Source organism: Lactuca virosa, chromosome 4, assembly GCF_052849685.1.
Source record: "Lactuca virosa cultivar CGN04683 chromosome 4, Lactuca_virosa_CGN04683_v6, whole genome shotgun sequence".
Lineage (NCBI taxonomy): Eukaryota > Viridiplantae > Streptophyta > Magnoliopsida > Asterales > Asteraceae > Lactuca > Lactuca virosa.
Window position 1 is genome coordinate 232,362,291 of NC_136429.1, and position 17,473 is coordinate 232,379,763.

The window sequence follows — 17,473 nt, forward strand, 5'->3', positions numbered from 1 at the left end:
TATTCGTCATGATTTACTAAAGTTTAGTAAATATGGTTATACTTACAAGTTTAAATATGATTCTGAAACATTGGAAAAGTTTCAATGTATGGCAGAACGAATGAGAAGAATCAAATTAGGCAAAAAGGTAAAAGTTTCTCAAATCTGAAAAGATGGGAGAGTACTTTAGTATCATGTTTTATGATCATCTTAATGATTAAGAAACCATATAACAATTGATCTTCTAAGGACATCTTAGTGCATTCCTATGGCTAAGAAGAGGAATCATGAATTTTTGAAATGGTTAAATCAAGAAGATGAGTCATACTTCGTTCCAAAACAATTCTTAGAGTCATACTCCAAGATTTGCAACTTGAGTGACATATCTTAAAGAAGGTTTATAAAACTTGTCAAATGTAGAGTAAAATGTTTTCTACTCTTGTACATTTGAAATTGGTAAGTTGTGATGTTTTGGATAAAACAAAGACCAACTAAGGCCAATTGTGTGAAGTGTTTGTCTTGATAAGAATCCGCACTATCTCTTGAATATTTGTTTGTCAAGGAATGGTTCTTGGCAAGAGAGTCTTATATGTCAAGAGGACAGTGGGAGTCTTAAAGATCCTGAAAGAGTTTCAAGAACTAATCAAGAATAAAACCGGTAGTTTATCACTAGCACACGACTTGAGGTTTATAACCTATCGTGCTGACATAATTCTTGTTTCTATGCCTATTTCGGTTAAAGTTGACTATGCATGTGAGTTCTATGAGTTCTCGGTTGCTTTCATAACAACTTGGAAGACATGGTAGGCGCTTGTGCTGCCAGGTGGCAAGAAAATTAAGATTGAACAAGTTCGGTCCATATGAGTTTGAATTTGTCACTAACCTTGTCTTGTGATTATGGTTTTGACAAATTCACATGGATAGGAACACATACACCATAAAATCGAAGTATCATTAGGCTTCTCTCTGATTCATGAAAATGATGGTGAAGAAACGCTTTCGCTAAATAGATTTTAAGTAGATAGCAATTGTGATATTTGCATTCTCAAAGTCGTTAGTGGAGCGTGTGTGGTTAACCGACACACTAACATGGAGTTGTGAGAAATGGCAAAGGTCTAAAAAATTGAGACTATGATTACATCATCCCTTTTCATAGTTCTAAAATTGTTTAGACACACATGTGAGCTATCTAAGAAAAGGTGTATGATTTTGATAAAGTCTTATCAAAGCATCTTGTATCAGAAATCTGAACTTTGGTAAGAAAGTCAATAAAGTATTGATGTCTAGAAGTCCAACTGATTTCTGGATACATGTCAAAGCTAGTGGGAGCATAAGTGTTATGATAATAATTATCATGTTAGTGGGAGCATGATTATTATGTTTAGTATTGCAAGTTAGCAATGTTAATTATAGAAAACAAAAGGGTTTCAATTCGTGAAGTTGCGGGGGTTGAAAAGTTGTTTGCTATAATTAAGGGAGGGGAAATTATACTTCATTCCAATTCTAAAAGCTTAGATTGTGATCAAATTCTACAAACTTAGATTGTGAGTTTTTAATCAAATTTAGTCATAATTACATTATACGCGTTCTAAAATTCGATTATGATTACGGTATCCCTTTTCATAATCTGAATTATGAGAATATGGCAAATAAAAATAGAAATATTATAGCAAAAGACTGGTCTAGTATCATGTCTTTATGTGAGACATCATGAATCGTGTCCCATATGCTTCGGATATAGGATCGATTACATGTGCTGTAATATTCATCTGTTCTAAATTTTTCCAAATGCCTAGGGCATTAAGGGGGGAAAAACTACTTGAACTGGATATGACTAAAATGATTAAGCAATTGTCAAGGACAATCTGAGGTTTTCCAAAGATTGGTTGCTCATGGACAATTGGAAGTATAAGTGTTAATTTTGGAAGGACCATATTGACATATTCTGGAAGAAGGCAACTCTTGTTCAGAAGTAATAGTCAAAATGGGAATGTGGAAATGTTTCCATAGGTGGAAGGTATTCATTAAATCTGTGTATGATTAGAAAACTTAATGCAAGAAGGATGTTCAAAGGAATGTACTTTGAATTTGAGACTTCGTTTCCATGGAATTGCTCTCCATTGGAATACTTTGTAAATGTCTGTTGCCAAGTCTTTTGTGACTTTTGTGCATAGTCATTACAAGAGAATCAATGCATATAAGTTTAGAATCTAACAGATTTCAGTAAATGGCAAAGAATCTTGTATTCTTACATTTGCGGTAAGGATTTGGGATTGTGAAATGAGCATCATTGGAATCATGTTCAATTGGTCTATTTCACAAAGTAAGAATCATAGACAAACATGGTGTGCATACTTGGAGTATGGCATAACTATTGTTTGGACAAACATAGTGTGCATGCTTGGAGCATGGCATGACTATTGTTTCAGTTCAAGTATTATGTTGATTATTTGAAACATTATGCAATGAATAATGTGTAATCAATATGGTGATTAAATAAAAGGTGTTTTATTTATATTCATAAGTTCTGAGACCATATTGGATTCGATTGTTCTTGTGTTTCACTTTGCATATTTTGACTTCGCGAATAACTAGGTTGTTCAAACTCTCCACAATCAATCATATTTTGGAAGTAGGTATGAATCAAGACTGTCATGAATTGGGCTTGTAGATGTCTAAAGTGTTTAGACATAGCAAAAGTTGTTGCAACATTCACAAGTGCTCCTGGTATGAGATTCGAGTATTGGATTAAACCCACGCTCATTTGAATCACTTCATGGATTTTATCCCTGTTAGGATTAAAACCCTAATTCTGATTTGATGAACAAGATGCGGAAAATAAGAAAAAACACAAATATGAAGATATGTCGAATGATCACTCGATTTATTCAATTATGAGGAATAGATTACACTTTAAAATTAAGAATCTAACTCTACAAGAAACCTCACAACGTGGCGGCTACATTTTGTCTCACTCTTAACCCTAATTATGAATAATACATGAGTATTTATAGGGAAAAGACAAGTCTTGGGCTTTTAACCTACACTTCATCAAGGGGGCCCATTGCCATCATCCATGGAGAGATTTAAAACCCTACAATCTCCCCCTCAAAGTATGGAATGGATGACAATGCCTTAACTTCCAAAACAAGCATCTAGCAAATAAAAAGATCTTCAACGAGGAATATATGAAGCAATCCACAAATCTTGATTCTTCAATAGTCTTCAAACACGGGCTCTAGGATATATAAACCAAGCACTGAAGTAATGTCTTTAAACTTCATTTTCGAATGTAATCCCAAAAAAAACTTAATGAAAACCAAACCCGCCATGAAAAACCCATTTCAGAACAAAGAAACCAAATCACTTCTTGTCTTTGAAGAGCTCCCCCTCCAAGTCACAATGATCTTCAAATAAGCTAATGATATAAGCCATCAAAAAATATCATGTAACAACCCAAAATTTAAGATTCGTAATGCCACTTGATCGAGAAAATACAAGAAGTCGGAGATATAACAAGTCCTTAGATGAGTTCGATGAAGAACTTCTACTGTAAAGGATACTTCTCTGTAAAAGCTTTAGCAGAGCTCGATGAAGAACTTCTACTGTAAAAGCTACCTTCATAATTCTACCACAAGCTTTATCAAAAATCTTCAACTTTGAAAAGTCACAAATCCAATTTCGAATGGCCATACCAAATTCTCCCCCGATTTATAATAAAAAACATGATTATAAAGTCTTCAAATGGTCAAGAGAATGATCTTGAATGGATTAAAATTTACTAAGCTCCCCCGCGACAAAATGATATACACAATGAAGTATAAAATCCGAAAAAGTCGTGAAAAATTTGACGTTATCACGAAAAACGACTTTCCGAACCGCCAAGACTTGATGGAATCTTTATTTTTCTGTTCACGAAAAAATATGTGCGTTAAAGAATTCAAAACTGTTCACCAGCCCTTAAAATTGTAAACTTTTTCGAAAAATGGGCTGAAATTGTCACATGCTGAAATTCAGGGGCTGGAATGGTAATTCTGCATCAATATACCCCTTTATTTGTAAAAAAATCTAGAAATGGTCCAAAAATGCCAAACTGTGAAAACAACATGGACCAAAAGTGCCAATTCGCTGGAGTTGCAGGGACCAAAAATGTAACATTAGTCACCTTCCCCATGTAGATGAGATTGAACGAACACACTGCATCATACTCCTAGTCTTTCAACAGTGACTCAAACGAGACGCGAAACCTTGAAATTGGCACATAATAGGTTCGCTCTGAGTCCAATGTTAGCCACTGTTCGTTCCAAGCCCATTGATACAAAAGCGGAACCGAGCATCACGATGCGAGCAAAGAGCGAAACCTTAGCCAAGCCGAACCACAAGTTCGCTTTCCCCTCTTTCTTTCCAAGGCATTCGTTTCAAGTGCTAACAAACGAACTCAAGTTCGTTCCAGGTTCATTCCAAGTCAGTCGTTTATACCCCAAAGAGAATCCACAAAAACAAATCTAATCAGAGGTTCGCCTTTTTCTGATGTTTGAGGGATCGCAGGTAAGGACATTCGTTCATAGTTCCACCCAATTCACAGTCAATTTTGACTGTTTCTGGTTTGACTTTTCACATTGGATCCAAAATCAATTTTGCAATTTCTGTTGATAAATTTCAATCTCGTGAATTCATTCCAACTGCCAAAATGTTCAATATCACACGAACAATTCTGATTAGTTTCGCATATATACTTAGAACCAATAAAAGTCCCAATAAATTTTGATTGCGAATTCGCTTGGCTGTGCGAGTAGTTCTTCATAACAATTGCAAATCCATTTTTGTTCCCGAACACAGTATTTTGACCTTAATCGGCGACAAGCAATTGTGAACCTGACCATTCCGATTCCAGGCTACTCGACATCACATTAAAAAAAAACAGTTTCGAGACCAAATATCAACCCAATTCCGAGTTTGATTTTAAGAACAAGGATTAATTTCGAATTTGAATTTGAACATGAATTTTCTGGTTTGACCATCCGTTCGTCATCTGTACATCACAGGACTTCAAAATTTCTACTCAAGAATCATATAATCGCTGCTTCCAAAAATCGAGATAAATCACAACAATATCATCAGACAATTTCCAAGTTCAAAACGAGTTAATCAAACCGATCTTAAGAATGTGAATGAGAAAATCGATGAAAGGTTTGATCTTGAATTAAACCACACACAAATCGATTCATCAGAATTGATGAAGACATATCAATACCCTTAGTCGACAATGATACAAGCAACGATTGTTAATCTTGATTGATCTTGAGAGAATGAATAAATGGATGAACTGAGCACGCAAAGTAAATGACGCAAACGGGAAATCGATTGTGATATTAGGGAAAAAGAGATGGATCATGAACAGTGAATCGGCCAAAGGATTGGGCGAGATCAAAATAAGACACAAATGGATCCAATTGGGTCAAAACAAATGATTAAAATAAACTAATTTTTGGATTAAGCTAATGACCAGATCCAAGATGAACAGAAGAACGAATCAGATTAAAAAAAATACCAGATGAACAACATAAATCCCCATGAGCAGTAAGTTGAACAGAAATCTTGATTACATACCGCCAAAACACCAATAATCTTCAATATATGTGCAGAAAATCATCAAATCAAGAACCGATACTTGAAAAATCAATAGATCTTCAAAGGCCCGCTCTGATACCACTTGTTAGGATTAAAACCCTAATTGTGATTTGATGAACAAGATGCGGAAAATAAGAACAAACACAAATATGAAGATATGTCGAATGATCACTCGATTTATTCAATTATGAGGAATAGATTACACTTTAAAGTTAAGAATCTAACTCTACAAGAAACCTCACAACGTGGCGGCTACATTTTGCCTCACTCTTAACCCTAATTATGAATAATACATGACTATTTATAGGGAAAAGACAAGTATCGGGCTTTTAACCTACACTTCATCAAGGGGGCCCATTGGCATCATCCATGGAGTTCTTTGAAACCCTACAATCCCGAGTGATCATGAGACGATAGTATCTTATATTCTTCAAATGGAGACGTGTGAGTTGTAGTTGCGCGTCGGTTGCACATTGACATATGTAAACACAACCAGTAACTTGGTTGTTATAAAACATATCGTTGTGTGTAATTTGATGAGTGAGTACAAGCGAACATTTGGGTCGACGTTTATCCATTCCTTTTACCCTTGGAGGGATAAAAGCGATATCTGTGGGCCCCTCGTTGATTTAGTGATGACACCCCTAAGTGCTTGGCCAAGCCTGGACTGATTTGATTTGTTCAATTAGTCAGTCGTCATAAATCAGAAATCGGGAAACAACAAATGGACAGAGAGAATGATTATAATCCATGTCTCAGTCCATATGTTATCTAGAATGGAGGAATATATGATCCCTCATCTAATGGACACGTCATTTGACTAGGTCAGAGTTCGTCAGCGGCTTTAAGAGCTACGATTGCTAGTCGGGATCTTGGAGTCATACTTGAAAAATAGTTTTAGACTTATCCAAGTGGGAGACTGTTGGATTAGATGTCTAAGCCCATAACTATTATTGGTATGTACTCGACCCGAGAGTACCATGGTCCATTTGGGTTGCACTTCACCGAAACAATTTGTACGGATAATCTTTTGAGAGTAGTATATTTATGGTTTATTAATATATTATAAGTTATAATATATTAATATGAATCATATTATTTAATTAGTATTGATCAAGATATAATTAAATATGGACTCTTATATATATATACATAGATATAGAATGGGCCAATGTTCATTTAGGATGGGCTAAGCTTGCAATGATAGTCCATGGTGTTTTTAACCCATGGATCCTATGGAAATGAAAGGTCATGGGTATTAGGGTTTACATGGATGTAACCCTAATCCAACATACTATATAAAGAGGTCTTTGGCACATGAAATGGCACTAGTGTGTGAGTGAACAAGAGTGGGCCGATTTCTAGTGTGCTTACTATTCTCTCAAGTTTTCCAAGTTGTTTTGGTGATTTGTGATTCCACTTGAGGCATCCACATTATTGGTGCTAGGCTCTTGAAGCTCCAAGGAATCAACCACAAGAAAAGGTATGTCATCCTACTAAGTTTTATATTACAAGTACCCCATGGTATGCTAGTTAGGAAGAGAACCTTGGAAAAATCATATTTGCATGTATAATAGAGAAAACATAGATCCAAGGTTTCTAGGGTTGCATGTACACCATAGGAGTGTTAGAATGCTCAAAACCCATCAAAAAACTCCTATGTCAAGAAGTCAGTGGGAGTCTTATTGATCTTGAGAGTTTCAGGAGTCAGTTGACAATAAACCTTTTGGTCATCACTAGCACACGACCTGAGGTTGATAACCTATCGTGTTCAGTTGACACATTCTTGTTTCTGTGCACCTTCCAGTTGAGTTGTCAATGCTTATGAGTTATATGGTTCTCATTTGACTATAAAAAGCAAAGCACATTGTTTAGTGAAAGTACATTGATCAATATGGGTGAGCTTCTTAACAACACGGAAGTACCGGTAGGCCCTTGAGCTACCAGAGGGTAAGAAATTTACAATTGTGAAATTCAGTCCTTGAAAGGAAAGCTAAATTTGAATTTGGTTTGGTCATAAACCTTATCTTATGATTGTAGGTTGGATATGATAGATTCACATGGATGGAAATGTATACACCATAAAATCTAGGTGGAAAAAGCTTTCGCTCTAATTCATGAGAATAATTATGAGGAAACACTTTCGCTAGTAGATTTTAAAGATCTGATAAAGGTCAACATGGTTAGTGGTTGTTTTAATTGCATTCTCAAATTCATAATATGATTATGGCATCCCTCTTCATATTTCAAATTGTGAGAAATGGAAAGAAGTTGTTTGAACTTTCATGACATATATATGCAAGTTTTGAAAGGGTTTAAACACACACATATGCTATCCAATAAAGGTGTATGAGCTTAAGAAGTTTAGATTGTAGGATTTAATAGAACTTAGTCACAAACATATATGAATGTCGTGTTGAAATGGTTCAACATAGGAAATTCGATATATGGAAATATTATAGCAAGAGTCAGAACAGATATGAGATCCTTACATAATAAATCAAGTCCCATATGCTTCAAATATAGGATCGATTACATATGCTACAATATTCACTTGTTCTGATTTTTCCAAATGTCTTGAGCATTGAGAGGAAAATGATTAGAACTTTTATGTGACTAGAGTTTTTAAACAACTATCAAGAACATTCTGAAGTTTATTGAATATTGGACAGTTGGAAGTATGGTATTGGTTGGGAGAACCATAGTGACATGTTTAGATTGAGATGATTATTGGTCAAAATTTATGGTCATATGGGAATATGGAAATGTTTCCATACTGAGAGTTGATTATTAGGTCTACATGTGAGTTAGAAACTTTACTGCGATAGAAGTGTTCGAGAAGTGTACCTTGAATTATAACTTCCATTACTTTGGAATTTTTTCTGGTAACAAAGTTCCAAATAATATCGTTGGCTCAGTCTCTATGACTTTGAAGCCTCGACGTCACAGAAGGTCAATGCATGTGAGGTTAGAATTCCAATTCATTTTAGACAGTGACAAGAATTTGGAATTGTGAAATGAGCATCATTGGAATAGTGTCCATTCGATTTGTTCACAAAGGAAGGACCATAGAGAGGCATAATATGCATGTTCATAACATGGCATGACTGATTCTTAATTCATGTGGTTAGTTGATTACGCGAAACATTATACAATGAATAAAGTCATAATTATTATGGTGATTAAGAAATAAGAGTTTTATTCATATTCAATAGTTTTGAGACCATAGTTAATTAGTTTATTGTATTTCACTTTGCATATTCTACTTCCTGAATAATTTGATTATTCGAAATTCCACAGTCACTCATACTTTTGGAAGTAAGTAGTGAAATAAGACTGTCATGAATTGAATTGTAGATTGTCTATGGAGATTAGGCATTGCAATGGTTGCTACAATGTTCATGAGTACTTAGAAAAATGGATATTTTGAGTATTGGATAAACCCACGCTCAGAGAATTACTTCATGGAATTTATCATAAGTAATTTTGAGACGATAATATCTTATATTCTTAAAAACTAAGATATATAACTTGTAATTTACAACTCGGTTGTACATTGGTATTGTGAAAACGCATTAGTAACTTAATGTTATAAAACACAGTGTCATGTGCGATTTGGTGAGTAAAAGATACACGCATATGAGTCAAAGTTTATTCGTTCCTTTTGCCCTAACAGAAAAAGCGATATCTTTGGGCCCATCGATGATTTGATGTCGGACATCTGAAGTGTTTGGCCGAGCCTGGACTAAATTGATGTGTTCAATTAGTAGTATGAATTCAGTCGCCATAAATCGAGAAATCGAGAAACATAATTTTGGACAATGAGATTGATTTCATCCATGTCTCTCGTCCGTACGATATCTTGTAGAACAAAGGAATATTTGATCACTTATCTTAGGACACGTAACTGACTGGGTCAGAGTTCGACATCGACTTTTGGAAGCTATAATTTGTTGATCGGTTCAGAAATTATATTGGCAATTATATTTATAGACTTATCCAAGTGGGAGACTGTTGGATTAGGTGTATAATCCCATTACTATAATTTGTATATACTTGAATTGATGGTAACATAATCCTTTTGGGTTGCCCTCAAACCTAGTAATTGAATAGGATAACTTTTAGAGAGATAGACTAATTTATTAATTTATCATATGATTAATAAATTAATTAGAAATTAAAATAAATGATTTGTTAATATATTATGAGAATAATATTATAATTAGAAATATTATTATTTAATTAAGAATTAATCATAAATTAATTGGAATTAATTTTAGGATTAATTAGATTACTTATAAGTATAGGGCTTAATGTGTAATTGTTCAATAGTTGAACAAGAAGCATTCCAGAACCTTCCTATAGCCTTGAACGGTTTTAGGAGGGTCTAGGGTTTCTAAAATTATCCTTGGAGGATAATTAGGAAGCTGGATAATTACCAGAAGGAAATAATATTATTTTATTCCTTTTAGGGTTATCTAGGGTTTCCAAGTAGCACTATATAAGGATCCCTATATGTAGCAATTTCGGCCATGTCTTCTAGACCTAAGGATAACCAAACTTCTGATCTCTCTCCTTTATTTCTTCAAGTGAACTTGGTTGCTAGGGTTTGGGTGTGTACCATCAGAGGCAGACACTTATGGTGCTTGCTTTGTATTTCAAGTAGGATAGTTTTGATTGTTTACTATAGCAATCAAAAAGTATGTAATTCCTAACTTATTTGTCAATTTCGAAAATACCTAGGGTTCGTAGTGTTCTTGTTATTCAATAGAATATTACTTCAATAGTGTTATGACATAGGTCTAGTAGATTGAATTTACCCTTAAGTGTTAAGGATATATCCGCGTTATTGCATGTAAAACCCATCAATTTAAACTTAAAACCATAAGCATAAAGACTACTGAGTTCCCCAAGATACCACATACCACAATACAACAATACATAATCACAACGGGTCTGCTTCAACTCCTGTGAATGTTATGGACCAAATCATAGTCTTACAATCACTTCTTTTTATGGGGCAAACATGGTCTTTCCTGCTTTATGCCAAAACATAATCTTTCATACAAGTGTCATGGGCCAAATCATGGTCTTTCATACAAATTCCATGGGCTAAATCAAGGTCTTCCATGTAAGTCACAAAGACAAACAACATATTGTGACACATAGTGTCTTACATTATAGTGAGAAGATTCACCTGAGCTAATCAACAAAAGCCCAACAGCAACCTCAACGATAACACGCGAGTGTTTCCTCCAATTCACTCAAACCAAGGCTCTGATACCAACTTGTAACATCCATAAAAATCATGCCAAATTTAAACTTTTTAAAACATTTCAAAACTAATAATTTTTACAAAACTTGTTTTCAAAATGGTTTAGTGTCAGAGTATCCCATAATCAAATCATAAAACATAAAGAGATGTACGATCACGCCTTCGCCTTCCCGCGATCATCAGAAGTACCTGAAACAAAATCAACAACTGTAAACTCGAATGTTAGTGAGTTTCCCCAAAATACCAACGCCATATAGATATTGATGGGTTTTGAGCATTCTAGCACTCCTAAGGTGTACATGCAACCCTAAATACCTTGGATCTATGTTTTCTCTATTATACATGCAAACTTTCATTTTCCAAGGTATTACCCTAACTAGCATACAAAACTTTGATACTTGGGTAATAAAACAAGTTAGATAACATACCTTTTGTTGTAGCTTGCTATCCTTGATGTATTTGGCCTTTAAGAACTTAGCACCAATAGTGTGAATGCCTCAAATGGAATCACAACACATCTAGGACAAAGGATGACATTTTGAGAGAGTATTCCTTTCATACAAAATCGGCTCATAATCTCCAAGAATACATGAGTAGTGATTTTGGCCAAGGAAGAACATATTTATATGTGGGATTCCAAGGGTCATGGGTTAACCCTAATCCATACCCATGGGTTTATGATCCATCGTTCTGTTGGGTTTTGAGCATTCTAACACTTCTAAGTGTACATGCAACCCTAAATACCTTGGATCTATGTTTTCTATATTTTACATGCAAATATGATTATTCCAAGGTATTACCCTATCTAGCATACAATCTTTGATACTTGGGTAATAAAAACAAGTTAGAAGACATACCTTTTTATGTAGCTTGATTCCATGATGCTTAAGAGCCGAGTGCCCCAAGTGTGACACCTCAAATAGTTCACACAACATCAAATGCACTTGGAATAACTTAGAGAGAAATGAACACTTCTTGAAATCGGCTAGCCCTCACCATTTCTTCATAGTCTCACATGGTTGCCAATTTTGGGAAGAATAAGATGCTTATATAGTGTGTCACAATTAGGGTTACACCATGTAAACCCTAGTTGTCGTGGCCTTTCATTTCCATGATCCATGGGTACAAAAACACCATGGAGCATCCATGGAGCATTAGCCCACTATATAAGTATGGATGATTTACACAATCAACCCATATATTTAATTAGTCTCCTTTTGATCACTTAATTAATTCCAAATTAATTCTTGATCAATACTAATTAAATAATCTTATTAATATATTAGAACTTATAATATATTACCAAACCTTAAGTGTTATTTCTCTCATTTTAGTCTATCCAAATGCATGATGCCATGCAACCCAAATGGACCATGCCGAGTCGGGTCAAGTACATACCAAATATAGTTATAGACTTAGACACTAATCCAACAGTCTCCTACTTGGATAAGTCTAAAACTATTATTGAGTATGACTTCAAGGACCGACTGGCAATCGTAGCTCTTTAAGCCGCTGTCCAACTCTGACGTTGTAACTGAACTTTGATCTCGTCAATGACTTGTCCATTAGATAAGGGATCATATATACCTCCATTCTAGATATCATTTGGACTGAGACATTGATTATAAATCATTCTCTCTGTCCATTTGTTGTTTCCCGACTTTCGATTTATGACGACTGACTAATTGAACAAATCAAATCAGTCCAGGCCCGGCCGAACACTTACATTTGTCATCACTAAATCATCGAGGGCCCACATATATCGCTTTTATCCCGAAGGTAAAAGGAATGGATAAACTTCGACTCATATGGCTTGTTCTACTACTTGTTGAATCATACACAAAGGCACGTTTTATAACATCGAGTTACCAATGCGTTTTCGCGTAATCAATGTATAACCAACTCATAGTAACAACTCATATCTCTAGGTTTGAAGAATATAAGATATTATCGTCTCATGATCACTCGTGATAAAATCCATGAAGTGAGTCAAATGAGCATAGGTTGAATCCAATACTCAAAACTTATGAGTACTCATGAGTGTTGTAGCAATACTTTGCTATGTCCAACATCTTAGAAATCTACAAGCCAACTCATGATAGTCTTGATTCATATCTACTTCCAACATATGACCGAATGTGGATGGTTTGAATAACTTAGTCATTCGGGAAGAATGACCTAGCTTATTCTGGAAGTCAAAACATACAAAACGAAACACAAGAATAATTGAATCTAGTATGGTATCAAAACCTATGAATATAAATAGAACACTTTTTATTTATCACCATACTGATTACTCATTATTCATTGTTTCGGTTTTATGAACTTTATACTTGAATTAAAAACACTAGTTGTCCCATGCTCCAAGCATGTACACTATGTTCTTCTAAACAATAGCTTTCCCATACACCAAGTATGCACTCTATGTTTGTCTATGATCCTTACTTTGTGAACTAGATCGATTGAACATAATTTCAATGATTCTCTTTTCACACTCCCAAATCCTTATCGAAAATGTAAGAATTCCAAATTCCTATCATTTACCGAAATATGTTAGATTTTAAACTTGTAATGATTATGCACAAAGTCACAAAAACTTGTCAACAGACATTACAGAGTATTCCAATGGAGATCAACTCCATGGAAACATCCTTCTTGCATTAAGTTTTTTCTAATCTTACACAGATTGAATAACTTCCAACTATGAACCATTTCCATATTCCCATTTTGACTGTCACTTCTGAACAAGAGTTGCCACCTTTCAGAGTATGTCAATATGGTCCTTCCAAAATTTAACACTATACTTCCAACTGTCCCTGAGCAACCAATCTTTGGTAAACCTCAGATTGTTCTCGACAACTGCTTAATCATTTTAGTCATATCCAATTCTAGATTTTCCCCCTTAATGCCCAGAGCATTTGGAAAATTTAGAAAGGATGAATATTATAGCACATGCAATCGATCCTATATCCGAAGAATATGGGACACGATTCATGATGTCTCACATTAAGACATGATACTAAACCAGTATTTTTGCTATAATATTTCTATGTCTATTTGCCAAGTTCTCATAATTCAGATTATGAAAAGGGATGCCGTAATCATAATCGAATTTTAGAACGCAAATAATGGACCCATATATAGAATTTCCTTATGTTGAGCCACTCCAACATAAAATTCATATATATATAACCTTGACTAAAGACGATTAAAACCTCAATCTAAGTTTTTAGAAATGAAATGAAGTATAATTTCCTCTCCCTTAATTATAGCAAAACAACTTTTTTCCAATTGAAACTTTTGTTTTCTATAATTAACATTGCTAACTTGCAACACTTATCATAATTATCATGCTCCCACTAGCATGAAAATTATTAGCATAACACTTATGCTCCCACTAGCTTTGACATGTATCCAGAAATTAGTTGGACTTCTAGAGATCAATAATTTATTGACTTTCTTACCAAAGTTCAGATTTCTGATACGAGATTGCTTTGATAAGACTTTATCAAAATCATACACCTTGACTTAGATAGCTCACAGGTGTGTCTAAACAATTTTAGAACTATGATAAGGGATGCCGTAATCATAGTCTCGATTGTTTAGACTTTTTCCATTTCTCATAAGTCCATGTTAGTGTGCCGGTTAACCACGCATGCTTCAGTAACGACTTTGAGAATGCAAAGATCACAATTGCTATCTTACTTAAAATCTACTTGGTGGAAGTGTTTCCTCACCATCATTTTCATGAATCGGAGAGAAACCTTATGACCCTTAGATTTTATGGTGTATGTGTTCTTATCCACGTGAATTTGTCAAGACCACAATTACAAGACTAGGTTAGTGACAAATCCACACTCATATGGATTGGACTTGTGCAATCTTAACTTCTTGCCACCTGGCAGTACAGGGCCTGCCATTGCTTCCAAGTAGTTATGCAAACAATTGAGAACATTTAGAACTCAAATGTATAGCCAACTTTACTGGAATGGGAACAGAAATGTCAACACAATAGGTTATAAACCTCTAGTCGTGTGCTAGTGATGAAATACAGGTTTTTGTTCTTGATTAGTTCTTGAAACTATTTCAGGATCTTTTTCACTTCCACTGTCTTCTTGACCTATAAGACTTACTTGTCAAATATTCAAGAGATAGTGTGGATTCTAATCAAGACAAACACTTCACACAATTGGCCTTAGTTGGTCTTTGTTTTATCCAAAACATCACAACTTACCAATTTCAAATGTACAAGAGTAGGACACTTTTACTCTTACATTTTACAAGTGTTTTAAACCTTTCTTTAAGATATGTCACTCAACTTACAGTCTTGGAGTATGACTCTAAGACTTGTTTTGGAACGAAGTATGACTCATCTTCTTGATTTAACCATTTCAGCAATTCTTGATTCCCCTTCTTAGCTATAGGAATGCACTAAGATTTCCTTAGGGGACTAATTGTGATATGATTTCTAAATCATTAAGATGATCACAAAACCTGATACTAAAGTACTCTCCCATCTTTTCAGATTTGAGAAACTTTTATCTTTCTGCCTAATTTGATTCTTCTCATTCGTTCTGCCATACATCGAAACTTTTCCAATGCTACAAAATTATACTTAAACTTGTAAGTATAACCATATTTACTAAACTTTAGTAAATCATGACGAATAGTCTTATCGATCTTTTGTGGTGGACTTGATCAGTGCACCAGAATATGTACTCGATCCCTTAGTCCTTCACTTGACTCACATATACATGTGAACAAGGAATTAATCTTAATTTTCCAAATATGAAAATTCTCATTCATCATACTATACAACTTGCATGATTTCCAAGTTTCTATCCAACTGAAACCTTGGGTGATGAGAATCATTCCTTGTTTGGTAAATTAGATATTACCACAAATGAAAGAAACAAATCTATTTTCCATTATTGCTATCAATGGAATCATATAAGCAACAATTTTTCCACAAACGCCATTGTAAGGATACTTAGAATAAATAAAATCAAAAAATTTCCTTTAATTTTAAAACATTGCAGAAAAACTTATCCTTACAGTTCAAAAGCATATGAAAAACTTGTTGTTATCTATTCCTAAGCAATATATCATAACTCTTAAGCAACAGCTCAAAATTCTGATCACTGAACCATGCGATCGAGATCCATCTTCGCGATTAGAATCAGCACATACTTCCTTTAAGTTTCTTCATTTTTCTTTGATTCTTAATACAACAACATGTGACCCAATCACATCATGTAATAAGAATCTCATAATAGAAACTTAACAGAGTTAGATAGTGGACTTTACCTGAAGTTGAGTCAAACAAACTTCTTGACTTGATCAACCTTATGATCTTTCAGGTAAATAGGCAGCTTTGCAATCAATGCCCCTTCCTTTGGCAATAGACACATATGGACCCTTTGGTAGGACTATCTCAGACTTAGCCATTCTCTTTACCATTTGGTCAACCGAGTTGACTATGGCCGATCCCTTTCTATTGGGAAGAGAAAGCTTTTCTGGATATCTAATGTTACCATTTTCAAAATCCATGGAAGTTTGGGAAGTTGATCTTCTAATCAAATTTTCTCTATCAGTGCTCCAAATCATTGCTGATTCAGCAGCAGATAGATAAGATCATTAAGGGTCATGTCATAGTCTGTTTCATAGTAGTCCCAAAGAAACTAACTATGTGACTTAAAAAGTGATTAAACATCCGACTTTCTTAAGACTTTGACACCCAACTCTCTCGGCTTGTCAATATGTGACTTCATCTCTAAGATGTGAGCACACATAGACCTTGCTTGCCAGTAGGGCTTGAGTGACCTTGAACTTGTGGGTTAGGGAGAATAATTGGAGGAGATGGGGGAAGTAAAGTTCCAAGAGATTTGGGAAGATCATAGATGTCTGAGCCAGACATCTTTTGGGAGATATTCAAGATAGTTGATTCAAATTCCTTAATATAACACCCAATATGAAATATTAAGGCTAGGACCCAACACAATATTTTATAACTTGGAAGAGGGATGCCGTAATCCAAGCTATAGAATATTTGAAGGTAGGTGAATGACGATTCACCAATTTCCACCATGAAAACGAAATAATTTATTAGGTTTTAATTGGTTTTGAAACTCCTAGATTCTTTTGAGATTCATTGAACTTTTCAATGGCATGTTTCAATCTCGATTGTGCCCTTCAGGTTTTGTGACTGGGATGCCGAGGATCACAAAACAAGGTGTGTAGTAACCATGCAAATTACTTGGTACTCTTAAATGTTTATCACCCAACCGATGTGTCGATTAACCACACATGCTCCACCGACCTATGATAAACTTTAAGAAACCCTTTGCCTACCTTGTTAAATCAAGCTAGTATGCCGGTTAACCACACGCGCTCCACTAACTTACTTAAGCAAAGTGCAAAGTGTAATTTCATGGGTTAGCACCTTATTCACATTTTCCTAAGTAACTAAGATTGGGTATTAATAAGAGTTTAGTTACTTAGTATTTATCATTAATACTTTTAATGAAGGGAGAGTTATAGTCCTTGTCCTACCCGTTCGGCTAACGACCCTCCACCAGTCAAGGAAGC